A 15,609-nucleotide genomic window follows, 5' to 3' on the forward strand; every position below is an offset into this window, starting at 1 on the left:
CTAATTAAAAATTTAAATAAATTCACTTTCTGGAATTCTGTATATTGTATCGTATGTATTATGATTTTCTCATATAAATATTTGGAAACAAGTTCTTAATTGAAGGTTATTTTTTAAATACTTCTATGAAATTTGTTCGGATTCAGACGTTTTTTTTTGTATTTTTGTAGAGCGACTCAGTTTGAAGAAATTGAAATTCTCACAAAAATGCTGTAACACAGGGGTGACCAAAGTATGGCCCGCGGGCCAAACGTGGCCCGCGAGGTGATATTTTGTGGCCCGCGGACCCATTTTGAATGATCGTGTAAAAGGGCCCGTTGACAACTTGTAAAGTGATTTCATCCTCTTTTTTAAATTAAAGATTTTTTTAAACTTTTATATGCTAATCTTTTTTTATTTTTTGTTAATAATTATTGATAAATCATAATATGTTGATTCCCACTTTAGGATGCAAAAAAATTTGTTCAACAAATTTTATAATTAAAACAATTTCACACGTTTCAATGTGAGTGAAACTAGTAAATATCGTCAAAACTTTCATCAAACATTTTTGGAAATATTTAAAAAACGTTCAAGTTTGACTTAGGTAGAATTCTGTAAGTTTTTTTTTATTAATTTGCAATGACCCTTTTTGAACTGACCCTCAAACTTACATTGCACTTCCTTCGGGATTCGAACTCATTACAGTTAGATGACAAATCTGATTGACGACCAACTGATTTAGGCAGACAAAATGTGGAAATCGGTGGATCAAGTTTGTTCGTCGATCAACCCACCTCTCCCCCATTATAAAAAAAATGGCTCAAAAAACCAAGAGGAATAATATATTTTCAAAAAACTTCAAAAAAATGAAATTTAAGTGCAATCAGCTGAAATTAATTAAATATGCATTCCTTTGCATTTAGAATCATTTGAGCATGTTTGGGTTTATTAAAAATAATTTGAATTTTAGTGAATTTTCGATGAAATAAATGTTGAAATTCTGGCTCTCAACGATTTTTCATTAGCCACACTTAACTTATAGCTTAAATTACGCTTTAAGATAAATTGTTCAACATGTAATATCACCGTTTTCAAAATATATAAACAAAACTTTAATTTTTTTTTTGAAAACACAAGTACATTCAGCTAAAAACTTTTTTTCAAATACCTGAAACAATAAAATCAACAATACCGATAGAAAACCGTTATTTTGTGGTTTCTATTATTTTGAATTGACATTTTTTTAAATAACAGAAATTAAATCTTTTAAATTAAAATAACGTAATTTTTTTTAATAACCTTTTTTTGTAAATTTGGCCCGCAAGCTCATTTGAGCTTCAAATTTGGCCCGGCCTCCAAAAACTTTGAGCACCCCTGCTGTAACATGAATAAATTAATTTGTGTGAATAAAAAAAAAACTATAATAATAAAAAATCTAACTTTTTAAAGTGATTTAAAATTTTCAGAAACATTCTTGAATCCAGACTCTACCATATAAACTATAATTTATTAAAAAAAATTCTTTGGAATATATTCGACTTTACCAATTATATATTAAACAAAATAATAGGACAAGAAACCTTATAAAGGTTGATAAGTTCTTCCTGCAACAGTTTGATTGTAAAAAAAGTCAAACTTTGTTACAAATAATGTTCTAGTCAGTAAGTAGCCTAAAATGTGACAAAAAGACTCATGAAAAATGCAGGGTGGTATGTCTCTCCTAAAAAAATACAAAAATCATTTACTAAAACTATTTTTTTGAAAAGTGGTCTCGATTTTCCAGACAATTTTACATAAAAAGCTTCATATTGACCATTGTCCTATGTCTAATCCTTGTGAAGATACAGCGGTTTCAAAAATAAAAATGTTGAAAAAAATGTTTTTTTAGTGGTTTTTGGCAATTTCTATATGACAGACTTGATTTTTCAGTCTCGTAAATATTTTTACCGGAAAGCTCGTCCAATTTCCCATAAGTTTGTCTTTGACAGCATTTCAATTGAATGTATGGGCTTACAGATATAAGCTTAATTACATTGCTCATAACTGAAAATAGAATATTTTTTTCAGTGTGGTAGAAACCTGGATAGTAAATAAGCTTACGTTAATATTCAAACGAGTCAAATTAAAAAGCTGTCAAAGGCAAACTTATGGGAAATTGGACGAGCTTTCCGGTAAAAATATTTACGAGACTGAAAAATCAAGTCTGTCATATAGAAATTGCCAAAAACCACCAGAAAAACATTTTTTTCAACATTTTTATTTTTAAAACCGCTGTATCTTCACAAGGATTGGACATAGGACAATGGTCAATATGGAGACTTTTATGTAAAATTGTCTGGGAAATCGATTCCCACTGTCGGTTTTTGAAAATTTTGACGTTTAGACCAGTTTTAGTAAATGATTTCTGTATTTTTTAGGGGGAGACATACCATCCTGCATTTTTTATGAGTCTTTTTGTCACATTTTAGGCTATTTTCACAAAAATTTTGAACGAAAAAAAATCGTGACATCACCTTAAAATTTAACTTTTAAACTTAAAAATTGAAAAATCTCATAGAATTGGCGTGCATTTTTCTTTCAGTGTATTTTTTTCAAAAAGCTCGTCTAATTTCCTACAAGTTTGTCTTTGACCACTTTTTGATACGATGCAACGGCTTCGAGATACAGCAATATTTAAATTACAAAATACAAAAATATTGAAAACTCTTACGCCCTTCTCAAATGTCATTATCGAGTGCAACTGGCTCCATATACACAAAAATGGCTTTTATAGGCCTAGGATAACATGTCTAAAAAGTTTTATTGAAATCGGAGAGGGTAGGGAAAATAAGTGCCAGAAAAATTTCTGATTTGAGCTGGAATTGCTCTTTATTTAAATCCGGGCACCTCGAAACGCTCTGTGCCTCACTTTTGAGCAATTCAAAATGTCCTATAAAATCTCGAAAATTCACGTATTCTAAAAGAGCTTGAGATTGACTCTCTTAAACTCATGCCCTTGACTGTTCTCAATAGCCCACAGAGATGAGTACAACCTGGGGCATTCGAAGTTTTTCAAGAATCCCCACCCCCCTTTCGTTTTTCAAAAGAGTGGGTCCATTTCCCACAGGCAACCCTGCGGGACATTCTTTGCGAGTAAAAAAGGGCCTGAACCAGCAGCAGTGGGTTGTGGGTGGGGATGGACACTTTTTCCGAGAGAGAGGGGTCAAAAGCTGCAAAAAAGTGGGCGCAAATTTACAACTGAAAGCAATAAATTTCGTGCTATGAATAAGACCTAACCTTTCGAACCTGGCTAATCCGGAATGGTCGCTGTCGAGGGGGGCCAGCACACTACCCAGTTGGTTGCCATCGGCATCATCAGATGTGACCCACTCCTCCTCCCGGGGGTCCATGTTACGGTTGAATAGTTGCTAGAAGTGGCCGAAATTTTGGGTGTTTGAATGGTTTCGTTTTCCTGGGTTTTTAGTGGAGGGATCGATTCCAGGTTAAATTACAGAAAAATTGCAAAAAATTAACAAAAAATTACAACTTAAAAATCTGTTAAGATTTTTTTTTAAATCCCATTTGAAATACTAATTTTAGCAAACAAATTGCCTGTTGTTTGCTAAAAAAATCCATGAATATTTTATCTGGATTATTTCTCTAAAAATTGTCTGGATACCTTCGTTGTAAAATGCAGATCTGCCGTTGCTGGTGTTAAAACTGCGTGGGAAAAAACAAAAAAAAGTACTTTCAACTCCATTCCCCTTCCTCCAAAGTAAGCTCAGCAGGAAAGCTCTCCACCGGCGGTTGCGAGGGGAATCGATTGCCACCGGGGGTTTTCCGGTGCAAAATGTGGTCACGCCGGAAAATTGGTTCGATCCGGAAAGTGTGGACCTTCCATGCCGGTGATTTTCAATTAGCCGAGCCGAACCTAGGTGGTGATGATTCCCCCTCGGGTTGTTGGAGTATGCACTCTTCCGAAACGGTTGCCAAGTGAAAACAGATCTTTGATGTTGCCATGGCGCGGCGTGGAAAAGCGATTTTCAATCGAATTGGCCCACCAGTCAGTCAGTCAGATTATGGTCGGTACTCGATTTGGGGAATTGATTCTTGAGGGGGGAAGCAGCTCCTGGAAAGCTGTTGCGGGTTCAATATTGACTAATTAACACCCGTTTTTTGGTGAGTGGTTTATTTTGTTTTGAGTTTCGTGGGTTTATTAAGCTTAAGCAAATTGAGAAGTGTTTAGAAAAATTATGATTGAACTTGAAAAAAAAAAAAATGGATCACAAATCAATTTTTGTTACTTCAATATTATTGGTAAAATTGAATGTTTTGCCCTTTTGGAATGTTAGTCTTGCTTTCAAAAAGATCAATTTTCCGGTTCACGAATGTTTCATTTTTCAACATTGAAAATCGGACCATTAGTTGCTCAGCATTAAAAAATGGAAGGTTGTTTGGGTTAGACTTAGAAAACATAACTTTACCTATTTCTTTTTCTTTAAGCCGCTGTTTCTCAGCAACCAGAGGTCCAATCTTCTATGTCTCCTAGACAATTTTATAGAATTTTTATTTGAACTCTCAAACAATTTTTTTTTACAGGAATTGTCACTATTTTTCAAAATCGAAAAACTGCAAATACTTCACTAAAATTAAACTTTAGGTGGTTTTTTTTTTGAAAATGAGGCACTTAAGGGGTTACATACATGTAAAAAATCTCAAAATTTCATATTACAGAAAATTTATTAAACCCACTAAAAACATGATTTTCAATCACGCCTGAAAGTTTTATGAAGATATATCATGATTAAAGTGAGTAAGAGACGATTTAAGCTAACAAATTTGCCATGCGCAAAGCGAACTGTCAAACTTTGTGCGCGTTTTTCTCTAAACGCCGAGTTGATTTACGGGTGCCACGATATCTCGAGATTGGGTCAACCAAATTGGCTGAAATTTTGGGGTGAAGACTTTCAAGAAATATCCCGTGTGCATGACGAAGCCCGATTTTTTTATTTTGCTTTATTTTTAAAAAACAAAATCAAAAACTGACGGTTTTTTATATATTTATATATAAACTTTTTGAAAATCAGCCTTCGTCATGCACACAGGACCGGTTTAACGAGTCTTCACCTAAATTTTGAGCCGATTTGGTCAAGCCAGTGTTGAGATGTCGTGGCACCCGTTTTTTGAAACTGCTAACTTCAAAAAGGTATATCTCGGCAATGCTACAACCAAATGTCTTCAAATTTGTTGTGTTAATAGATGAAAATGTATATTGGTATGCCCTGAAAACAGATTTCAATAAAGTATAAGTGTGTGCTCATACCAACCTCTGACATTTTTGCCGATTTACATGTATGTAACCCCTTAAACAAAAAATATGTTAAGTACCTACTTTTCGATGGAAAATTCAAATTTTCATAAAATATGAGGTCAAATAAATTTTCTGTATGAAATTTTGATTTTTTTTTTCGAAAATCATAACTCAGCGGCAACATTTTTGAACATTTTTCTCTATGGCTCAAAAGTTGCGGGTTTTGGTCCCCAAAACATATAAAAAAATTCGAAAAGTAAAAAATATGAATTTTGTGAAATTGACTTTTTGTAAATAAAAGTTTATTAATAAAATCGGCAAATTTTTATCCATGTATCTTTTCTTTCTCAATAGTCCTCAACAATACCTATAACTTTGCCGAAGACGCCAAATTGATCAGAAAATTCAATCAAAATTTACAGATTATCATTTATTTGAGAACTATTTTTGTATGAACAGCTGTCAAAATTGTATGGAGACTTGTAAGGATGAACCAATGACTTAAAATCGCTTCTTTGGACATAGAGAAGGCCCCCACAAAGTTTGAGCCAAATAAAAAAATACAAGTTAAATCCATTTCTGTTTTTGATAGAGAATTGCTCAGCTACAAATTTCAAAAAAAAAAAAGAAAAATTCGAGTTCCAAAAAACTAAATCTTTTCACCGTTCTTTTTACCTTAGATTCGTGTTAAGGGACTAAAATTTTACAAAATAAAAGTCTTGACCTAAACTTTCATATCATAAATGGGATATTTAATTTGCATTTAGGGTAGTACACATTGTTTTTATTATTGTTACTCAGCTCTCGTCTTATTAAGAAAGGATGCAAAAAATAAAAAGTTAAATAGAGATAAAATAGTTTACAAATTCAAAGCCTAATTTTCAAAATTTACAAAAAAATAGAATCACACTAGTTTTTAACTAATGCTTCCTACGAAATATTCAAAATATTAAAGAATTTCTGAAAAAAAACCTTTTTTACAAATCTTTACTTATTTTTCTTTTTTGTGTGTAAAAATTTAAATTTCTGGAACGCTAGTCGGTGGATTGTGCCGGCTATTGTTTTAATAGTGCCTTATTTGATTTAAAAACGCAAAAAAGTTAGTTAATGTTTTTTAATAGTTGGATTAAAAGAATGGATAAAATATTTAAATTTTAGCAATTTTGGAGAAAGACAAATATATTAACTTCAATAATCATTATAAACTTTCAACCAAGAATCATTATTAATTGCTTGTGTGATGACAGTTAAACCAAATTCAGAGGCAGAAATTTAAAAATAAGCTGACCAGATTGTCCTATATCTGATGATATCTTGTAATACAAACGGCAAAAGTGTTGCAAATGTGTTTTTGAATTTGAGGCTTTCAACAAAAAGTTAGACAGTTTCAGGGTTTAATTCAGTTGTGTAATTGTGTGGCAAACGACTTTGTTTAATAGGGGATTGGATGTGATATGTCAACATAATTTATTTTGCTGTTAATTTCTATTGCTTTTCTCATTCATGCATTTTGTATGGGGTGTATTCTCTTGAGTGGATATGAATTCACTGTAGAACAACACTACTTTGTTTAAACTAAACAAAATTAAATCATTTTTCCACCCATTGCTGATTGTGGCACAGCTGTAACAAAGGCCATTCCATAAACTGATTAGAGCAAATATTTAACTTGCACTAGATTGGCTTCCTGTGCTTTATGGTTTCCCTGCTCATAATTTACGGAAATGAGGACATTTTATATGTGCATGATCCGGTTCACTGGAAAAAGTTGCAGAGTCCACAAAGCCAACTTCAAACGGGGGTGGGTTTATCCTTCCAAGCCCCTGCAGCTAGGCAACCAACCGTGATTAGCGGATATTTGCCGTTGACTTTTATATTGGCGGAGCTTTTTTTTGCCACTAAATCACCGGAAGCTAAAATCGGATCACGTGGACAAACGGGAAACCCCTTTTGTTATTGTGTGCGGTTTATCAAACGCTCCTGTATTAATTAAATTAATTGAAAACGTTTCCTCGGCGACCGCGTGTCGTGGCGGGAATCGAATCCCGCCGCGAGGAGGAGAAATATCTATTTTTGTCACTTTGGCGCCAACTCAAGCTCGTCCCTTCGCGGCAGCAATTGTGTGTGCAAGAATAATGACGCTGTCGATTGAAGCCTTGCTTGTGCGGAGCTGTGATTGCATTTTGGTTTAATTGCAATTCCCGGGCGCGTGGGATGTTTTGCGAAATAATGTTTTCGCGATTTAATTAAACGGCTGCAGGCAAAGTGGGAGGTGGAAGGGAGGTTCGAACGACAGCCCGAAGTTGTTCGTCGATGGTGATTTTTAACTGGGAGAAAGTGAATTTAATGTTTGAGGAGCAATTTGGCTGATGGAATTGCGTTTTTTAGAGCCAAATAGTGTTTGAAAGTTGAATGTTACCAGGGGTAATCTGTCAAATTGACCAGCAGAATTTCACTCTGATTCAAATTCAAACTGAATTTTAAAGGCTGATTAAGGGGAAGGGGAAGTCGAGGTGACGTACTTTTATCAAAACCACAATATATACTCCAACAAATTTTCACTCACTTTAAGTGCGCTGCAATTAGGACAATCGTTATTCCTGCGCGCTCTAAAAGCTCAACTTTATAACTACATTCCCCGGTTTCTTAAGCACTTCCCAGTCTCTTTCGAGCACGACATAAAGCCACGTGCCTTTTCCACACTTTTTCCCTCAAACAACGAAGATTCGCGTCTGATTTTTCTTTTATTTCTCCGGCTTTTCCGGCACTTTTTCCTCGCATTCTCTCTCCAGAGCATATTTAATTTACATGGCACGGCGCACTATAGCCAACTGTTTGCCGCCGCGGCGCAATTCTCCATAAACTTTTTCCCAAAACCTTTTCCAACAGCTTGTGTCTCTGTGTGTTGCTGCTCTCTTTTCGGAACTTTTTTTTTCCCGAAAAAGAAAGTTCCTTCCTCCGTGCTTTTCTTGCACGACTTTTGCCCGTTTACTTTGCCAAACCAAAGCACTTAACCCGCGAGCTTTACGGCCATTTGCCAGCCCGCCCTCGCCTCGCTCACTTCCTGCTCATGAAGCAGTTTTTCCCCGGGAATATTAAAACAATTCGTTGTGCACGGTGGATGTACCCTCCTCACCAGCAGCCGTCATCCACATCGTTTTCACCTTTACTGAATTGGGGGAAGGAACAGGTAACTGAATTCGTGGGAAAGAGTGCCGTTGATTTGGGTGAATTTGAATTTTGAATCTTTTTTGTGTAATTTATTAAGTTTCAAAGTTTTCAAATTTTGCTTCAGTTTAAATTATTTTTTAATTTTCTTAAGATTTAAATGGTCCATTTAACGAATTGATTAATTTTTACGATCATCTTGACGGTAACTTGGCACACTCTCCACTTGCTTGATTTTCGCCTTTGTAAATTAAAACGCACTCATTTTCCCAACTTCCACCTTCGTCGTCACCCTCTCCCAACTTTTATCGGGGAGAGTTTTCCGTCGGAGGAGGGTGGGCGCACTTGACGTTGTTTGCATGCGATATCGCGAAATTTAAAATACCTGGCAGCAAATAAAAATGCCATCGTGGAAGTAAAACAGGAGACCCACTTTTACTTACCCGTTCGGAGTGTTGGGGGTGCTCAAATTATTCATTTGAATTTCTGTTTTTATTTTTTTTTATTTTGAAAAGAACCATTTTCATTTTTTTTTTCAAAATTTTAAAATGAACATCTTTTTATGCTAATGGAATTTTCTCGGAAAATTGGGAAACCGAAAAATGCAAGCACGCGAACCGTGTTAGGACACCATTATCGGGATATAGGAGTGGGAAGTGTCTTGTGATTCAACAAGAGGCGTTTGGCACGCAAAACACGTGTGAGAGTTCGCAATTGTGGTGTGTCACATATCATGTTTATACAAATAATACTCCCTATAGACTTGGCATGTGATATTAAACTCTTATTTAAAAAATATATATAATTTTAGCCTCATAAAGAAATGCCAAACGTGTAATATATCACAGAATCTCTCTTCTCAGCAAGCAATGCTAGCATAAGATATCAGTGCTTTTATTTCATTTTACATGGAATATTTTAACTTAATATGTTCAATTTGATTTAAACATTTAAATGAAGTTGAAAAACTGTTAAAAAAACGTTCATCAACCCGTGTTGGTAGTGATCAATAATTCTATTTTATAATAACCATTAAATGTTGTTAATGACTGTATAATTTAAAAAAAATGAAATAAGTTATTCAAAAATGGCCCAAACTTCTTCCAAACGAGTTTCCGAAAAAGTTCCAAAGAGCTCCTAAAATGCAATGGCAAAGAAATTACATCTTAACGACAAATTATTAATCATTAATTCATTAATTTTCATAGTTTTTTACTAAGCATACTGAAGCAAATCTTTCTAATTTTTGGAATGTTTTAGATTTGCTTATTTAAATTGTTATTTGTACAAATACAATCATCATACAAACATGACGAAATCCAGTCTGCAACCCGCTAAGATCACCATCTCCATGCGAATGCGAATGAGAATGCGAAAAGTTGAAATTAATAGGAAATATAAGAAATTCACCTTGAATTCCGGCAATGGACTTTATTTGTATTTTTTTGTAAGCTATAACTTTTTGGTATAGCAGAACCAAATTTACCTTTAAAATTTTGGAATATAAATCAATTGAGTCTTATTTTAATATTAACAACGAAATACTTGTGAAATTTTTCAATCATTCTGAAAAAATGTATGTATGTATGTATGTATGTATGTATGTATGATCCCCATACCCGCAGGCAACTTGGTCCCGAAACACATGTGAGCGCTAGGTGAACAATTCGATCATCTTTTACTCCGTAATCTGTACACCCACGTGCATAGGTTTTTTTGCACGAATTTTAATGCTACAAATACCGACGCATAGATCAAAATGGTTTCCTGCTTCCCTCCCCAAGCGCCGGAAATTTGTAGCGGGTGTAGGGACACTTTGCATAGACGCCCTTGCTCCCATCACACCACTGAGGGTATGGAGCGACGAGAAATTAATAAGCATGCCCCCCCAGTCGAACCTTCATTAGAGAAGCAGGCAATCCACAACTCACAGCGAACGACTAAGGGAACACCCTACCGCGTATATAATAAGGTTGGCGTGGATGTCTTGAGTGGTTTGAGTGAATGTAAGAGTATTTGTGAGAGAGTTTTTTGTTTTAGAAAAGGGCTCACCAAATAATGTAATCTTCAAGTCCAGCTTCAGTTGAGTTCGAGGAGTTTTCCGATTTGATAAACTTGCGACCGGACTTAAAATAGCTCCCTTCGACTTAAAATAGCCAACCACAACTTTCAGCTGGTGACGTAGCCGATGGACTCCTCCGTAGTCCATGAAAGTGTACCGGATGAATTTGCTGCTGCTGGAAAATCTTGACTGATCTTGATCTTTATTATGATGTTTTTTTTGCGTTGGAATCCGGAAAGCAGCTCCGATATCTGCAACAGGCTCGGGCTCTACGTTATTTGACCGTTTTGACACCAAACTTCTTTTAGAAATCCAGGTTGTGTTCCAATTGCTCCGCTGGATACCACTGCTGAACTGCTTGTCCTTGACTAGCAAGTTTTCCACCGAATATTGCCAGGAAAGGGCAAAATAAAATATTTATTTTATTGTTTGGACGAAAAATTGAAGGACCAAATTGACAGCGAAAAATTTTGAAACGCACACGCGCATGGTTTACTTCGATCTCTCTGTTCAATAATCTTCAATCATTCTGAAAAAAAAATATTCCCAAAATTTTAAAATCCAACTTATGTTTGAAAAGTACCTGTTTGTGGATTTTTCACCTATTCAAATTGTGGATTAGATTCAAAATTTTGATAATACTTTTCTTTGAAGGGATCGAGAATTTTTATTTTACATCAATGATCCGACGAATGGTTGCTGAGCAATCTTCTTGTAAAAAATAAAGTCTAATTAAATGACTTCAGTGGCCATCAAGTAAGGGCCCGCGGGCTTGATTTGAAATTATTAAGAACAAAACTTATTTTATAAAGATGTTTTTTTTATATTTTATAAAGAAATATATCAAAATTTAACAAAAAAAAGGAGAAATTAGTTAAATTTTAGTTACTACAATATTTCTAAGGATTTGGAAAGTATTGAATATGGGTGGTCTATTTTATTTAAACTTTAAATGTTTAAAAAGTAAAATGAATGAAAAATAATGATAAATTTGAATTAACTTTGTCAAAACGTACTATATTTAAAAAGTTATTTTTATTTATTTTCAAACCAAGATGCTTAAAATTCCGTAAATATCACAGAAATGTTTGACAGCTCTACACATCGGGTTAATTCTGTGGACCCCTTCGATGCTCAAAGGTTAAAGCTTTGAATGTGATTTTTTGTTATTGACATCCCGATAGTACTTCATTTTTAAGATATAATTTTTGTGTAAACAAAAGTAACAAACTTCACATCAATACGGGTCAAAGATGACGTTAAATTTAAAATGTAATCGCATGCATATCGAGAAATTTGCATGAAAATTTTTCAATTGCGCAAAATGCACTAAAGCTTGTTCGATTCACTGTCCAATTTTTTTCAAAACAAACTGGCACAGTTTTGTTCTATCATTTTTTGTTTCCAAAATATGGCCATTTGAAAATACAGGGTTTTTGAAAAAAAAAAATCAAAAACGCGCATAGTGGTGCCAAGTGGTCCAAAAAATTGAACAACATGTTTCAAATTAATGCATTTTTGTTGTATTTGATTGCCACAAAGTATCATAGAAATATTGGTTTTAGAACAAATTGAATTTGAATTGTAAACCATTTTTTCTCACGTAAAATTTTCCTATCCAAATTAAAAAAAAAATATTGGATATTAAAATTATAATTCATTTTAATTTAATTATTGTTCGTGTTTTCTAATCTTTTATTAGTAATCAAGAAATGATAAAATTTTATTAAAAAAAACATATAAACAATTTAATCATGATTGGATTGGCAGAATGAAGCTTGTCGGGTAAGGCTTGTATTCTTATAATTTCTTTAAAGCAATCATATTTTAAAAAGATATTTTGATAACTATGTATCTCTCACTATTTACTTAGTGAAGCTGAATCTAAAGGGTGTAATTTCTTCTAGTCAGGTTGTATATTTCAAGAAAAAAGTATTTATTGTTTTGTATTTAAATGTAATTAAAATGTATTTAAAATTTGATTTTATATTTAGAATTGTAGTCAATTATTTTGTGTGACTTTTCCGTTGATCCAAAAATCTTAGTTCAGCGTAAAACTTATGTTTTTACTTTTCTATGGCTTAAAAGTTGCGGGTTGTTGTCCCTTGAAACGAATATCGAAAAATTTCAAAAGAAAAAGATATGATTTATTTTGTTATAAAGGGTATTTTAAAAACTTGCTAAAATCCGTGAGAATATTTTTTTTTTAATTCTCATCCATACCTACAATTTTGCCGGAGGCATCAAATCGATCAGAAAAATCCCTTGAAAGATACAGACTTATAGGTAGAAAAGGGACCAACAAAGTATTAGTCCATCAATAAAATACATAAAACTAATTTACCCGAAATTTGCCGATTTCGTAGAGAATTGCTCAAATGTATAAACATAAGTCACTACCTAAGTATGAAACGCTATGTCTGAAACTATCAAAAAATATTTAAAAATGTAACAATGAAATGAAATTTTATTTAAATCATTGTAAGAAACAAAATAAAAATTAGACTTTTTTGCATGAACTTTTATATATTTCGTTGAAAAATTAATAACGACGAAGTTGACTTTATAGCTGTCGGCCACCATTGCTAGTACCAACCACTAGTGTCTTCCTTTTTATCTACAAGGACTTCGCCGCCCTGGGCTCCTAAGTGTATGAAAGTATGGCACGGAGCGACGGCGCCGAATACCCATATTTACACAAAGAATTTTTAGAGCGCCCGCCGCGGGATTCGAACCGGCGACCTCTGGATTGTGAGTCCAGTGCGCGGTCCGATTGATCCACACGGGCGGGACGAAAAATTAATAAGTATATATTTATTACGATTGATTTTCGCACACTTTGTGTTCAATCTATCAAAAATATATCTTACTGTGTACACACAAAACCACCCAAAACCAAATCCCAACTCAGCTAGAAATCGTACCTTATCCAGTGCAAGCTCCTTCCGAACAAATCCCTCTAAACTCCCCAATCCGGCAATGATTTGCTTGGAAGAGCTCGATTTCGTGGTCCACCAAACCACACAAAAGACCATTTTCACGTTTTTCCAGCATTTTCCCTACCACACAGCAAAAAAACGCACAGTTTTCACCCATTCAACGCAAAAGACAATGCACGCTTACAAAGTACCTAGTACCGATTCGTCCTTGTAACGCGGATTTTCACCGGAAGTTGGAATTGTCCTTCTGCAAGCTAGACGGTCGCGTGAGTATGCAGAACACGAACTGGTGTGCTAACTAACTTGCACGAGGATGATGATGACGATGGAACTACCTCAACGCACTGGCGGGGAAAGGGGGAAGCCAAGAATTATCACCAACGATGTGCTTTTAAAGGGAAGGAATTGAGATGGGCAAAACTCTTTCCATTTTTGGGAAAGCTGAACTCAGCGTAGGTAATGGATATGTGGTGGATTAAGCGGAAAAAAGGTTGAAAAGTATATTTTCATATTATTTAATTTGCTAAATTTGAAAATTTCAACTGAAATCTGAAAAATCGACCAAATTGAACAACTAAATAACTAATCAACAGAAAACTAAAAACTTTTAACTGAAAACTTGAAACTAATAACCAGAAATGGCTTAACTTACAATCTGAAGTAAATTACGAAAATAACAATCAACTATGCAAATTTCTGTAACCACCCAGGTCTCAATCGTCCATTACCCGGAATTGACCAATTCCGGGAGTCGCGAATCCCAAACCGATATGGTCACACTTTACCAAAACCAACTGACCGTGTTAACCGCACGCAGACACACACACAAATGGCAGTGAAACTCATTTGGGGCTCAGTCCAGTAATCGGCCTCATTATCCTGGTGTAGATTTTGCATTCCGTGGCGGTTGCTGCGCAGGACCATTGCCATTTCAGCTTTTGTCAGGCTCGGGAACTATAGTTAGGCCCTGGGTATTGTTAAAACTTGGCAACGGAAAATTAAGTTTCGCGTGCACGTTTCCCAAAATGGGTAAAACGGAGTGACTTTCACAGTAACGACAGACTAAGCTGACAGGGCTCGTGACGGGGAAGGTGGAACACGGAGAGAAGTTGCTAGGGAAATTTAACAAATTGATAACAATTAGTTTGTAATTTTTTGTATTGCTTTTGATCTGAAGATTGTTTCCAGTTTTTTTTTTATAGAGTGAAAATTCAAATGATTTACGTTACAGTTATTCAAAAAGGAAAGTGTCTACAAATATAAACAATATGCTCTGTAATGTTATTCAACCTAACAAAAGTATATACGAATGGTTTTCAACAATTGTCGCTTGAGCCCTATTTTGTGACAACGACCATTTTGGTTGAAAATGGGTTAATGATAACGTTTTGTAAAGCTCAACAAACTATACAAGATGCTTTAAGCCGATTTTGGAAATTAAAATTCGTTTCCTAGATATCGCAAAACAAACTTGTGAAAAGTCCTTTTTTGAGACACGTAACTTTTTTTAGGAAAATTAGGATTTTTATGTTATTTGCTCAAATTTATGCTCAGATACATTTTTTAGACAATAACTTCTTTTGTTTTTTTTTTCAAATATATTTGTTAAGTTAGCTGAACCATTGATATTTGCTTGTTTAAATTTGCATGGGAATAATGTGCACAATTTTGACAAGTAGTCAATATTTACTCTCAAAACAAATCTCTGACACGTGCCTTCAAGATTTTTGTTTACATAATTTACTGTTTAATTTAAAAATAGCAACTTAACTATGTAAGAGTTGATTTAAAAAATTGAAGATATTTTTTTCGACAGAACTAAAAATTTAAAATCGAGCTATTTAAATTGACGCTATTTTTAAGATTTGCTCTCTTTTAAAAGGTCCAATCGTCAATGTCTCTTAAGCAAATGTGTCTTGAATTTTCTAATCTTTTCGATTTTTGTAAAGATGATCTTCAGGTTAAAAAAGGCACAATTTTAACAAACAAAAATTAAGTAGCTATTACTTTAAAACGTTGCACGGTGTCGAATTTTATGATGAGTATTTTTTGATCACAAATTAGACTTTATATCTCAAATAAGGGCAAAAAAGTTTGTTGTTTTACAGATAAAAAAAAATAGGTTTTTCGAAAAATTGGCAATCTGCCAAATGAATTTGATCGACTTG

General features: G+C 34.2%; 1 protein-coding gene across 1 annotated transcript in view; it reads left to right on the forward strand.

The window, feature by feature from the left end:
* The window catches only part of LOC120412742 (uncharacterized), a 295,057-nt gene that overhangs the window by 149,582 nt on the left and 129,866 nt on the right, over positions 1-15,609 (forward strand). The gene's annotated exons all lie outside the window — the stretch shown is intronic.

Source organism: Culex pipiens, chromosome 2, assembly GCF_016801865.2.
Source record: "Culex pipiens pallens isolate TS chromosome 2, TS_CPP_V2, whole genome shotgun sequence".
Lineage (NCBI taxonomy): Eukaryota > Metazoa > Arthropoda > Insecta > Diptera > Culicidae > Culex > Culex pipiens.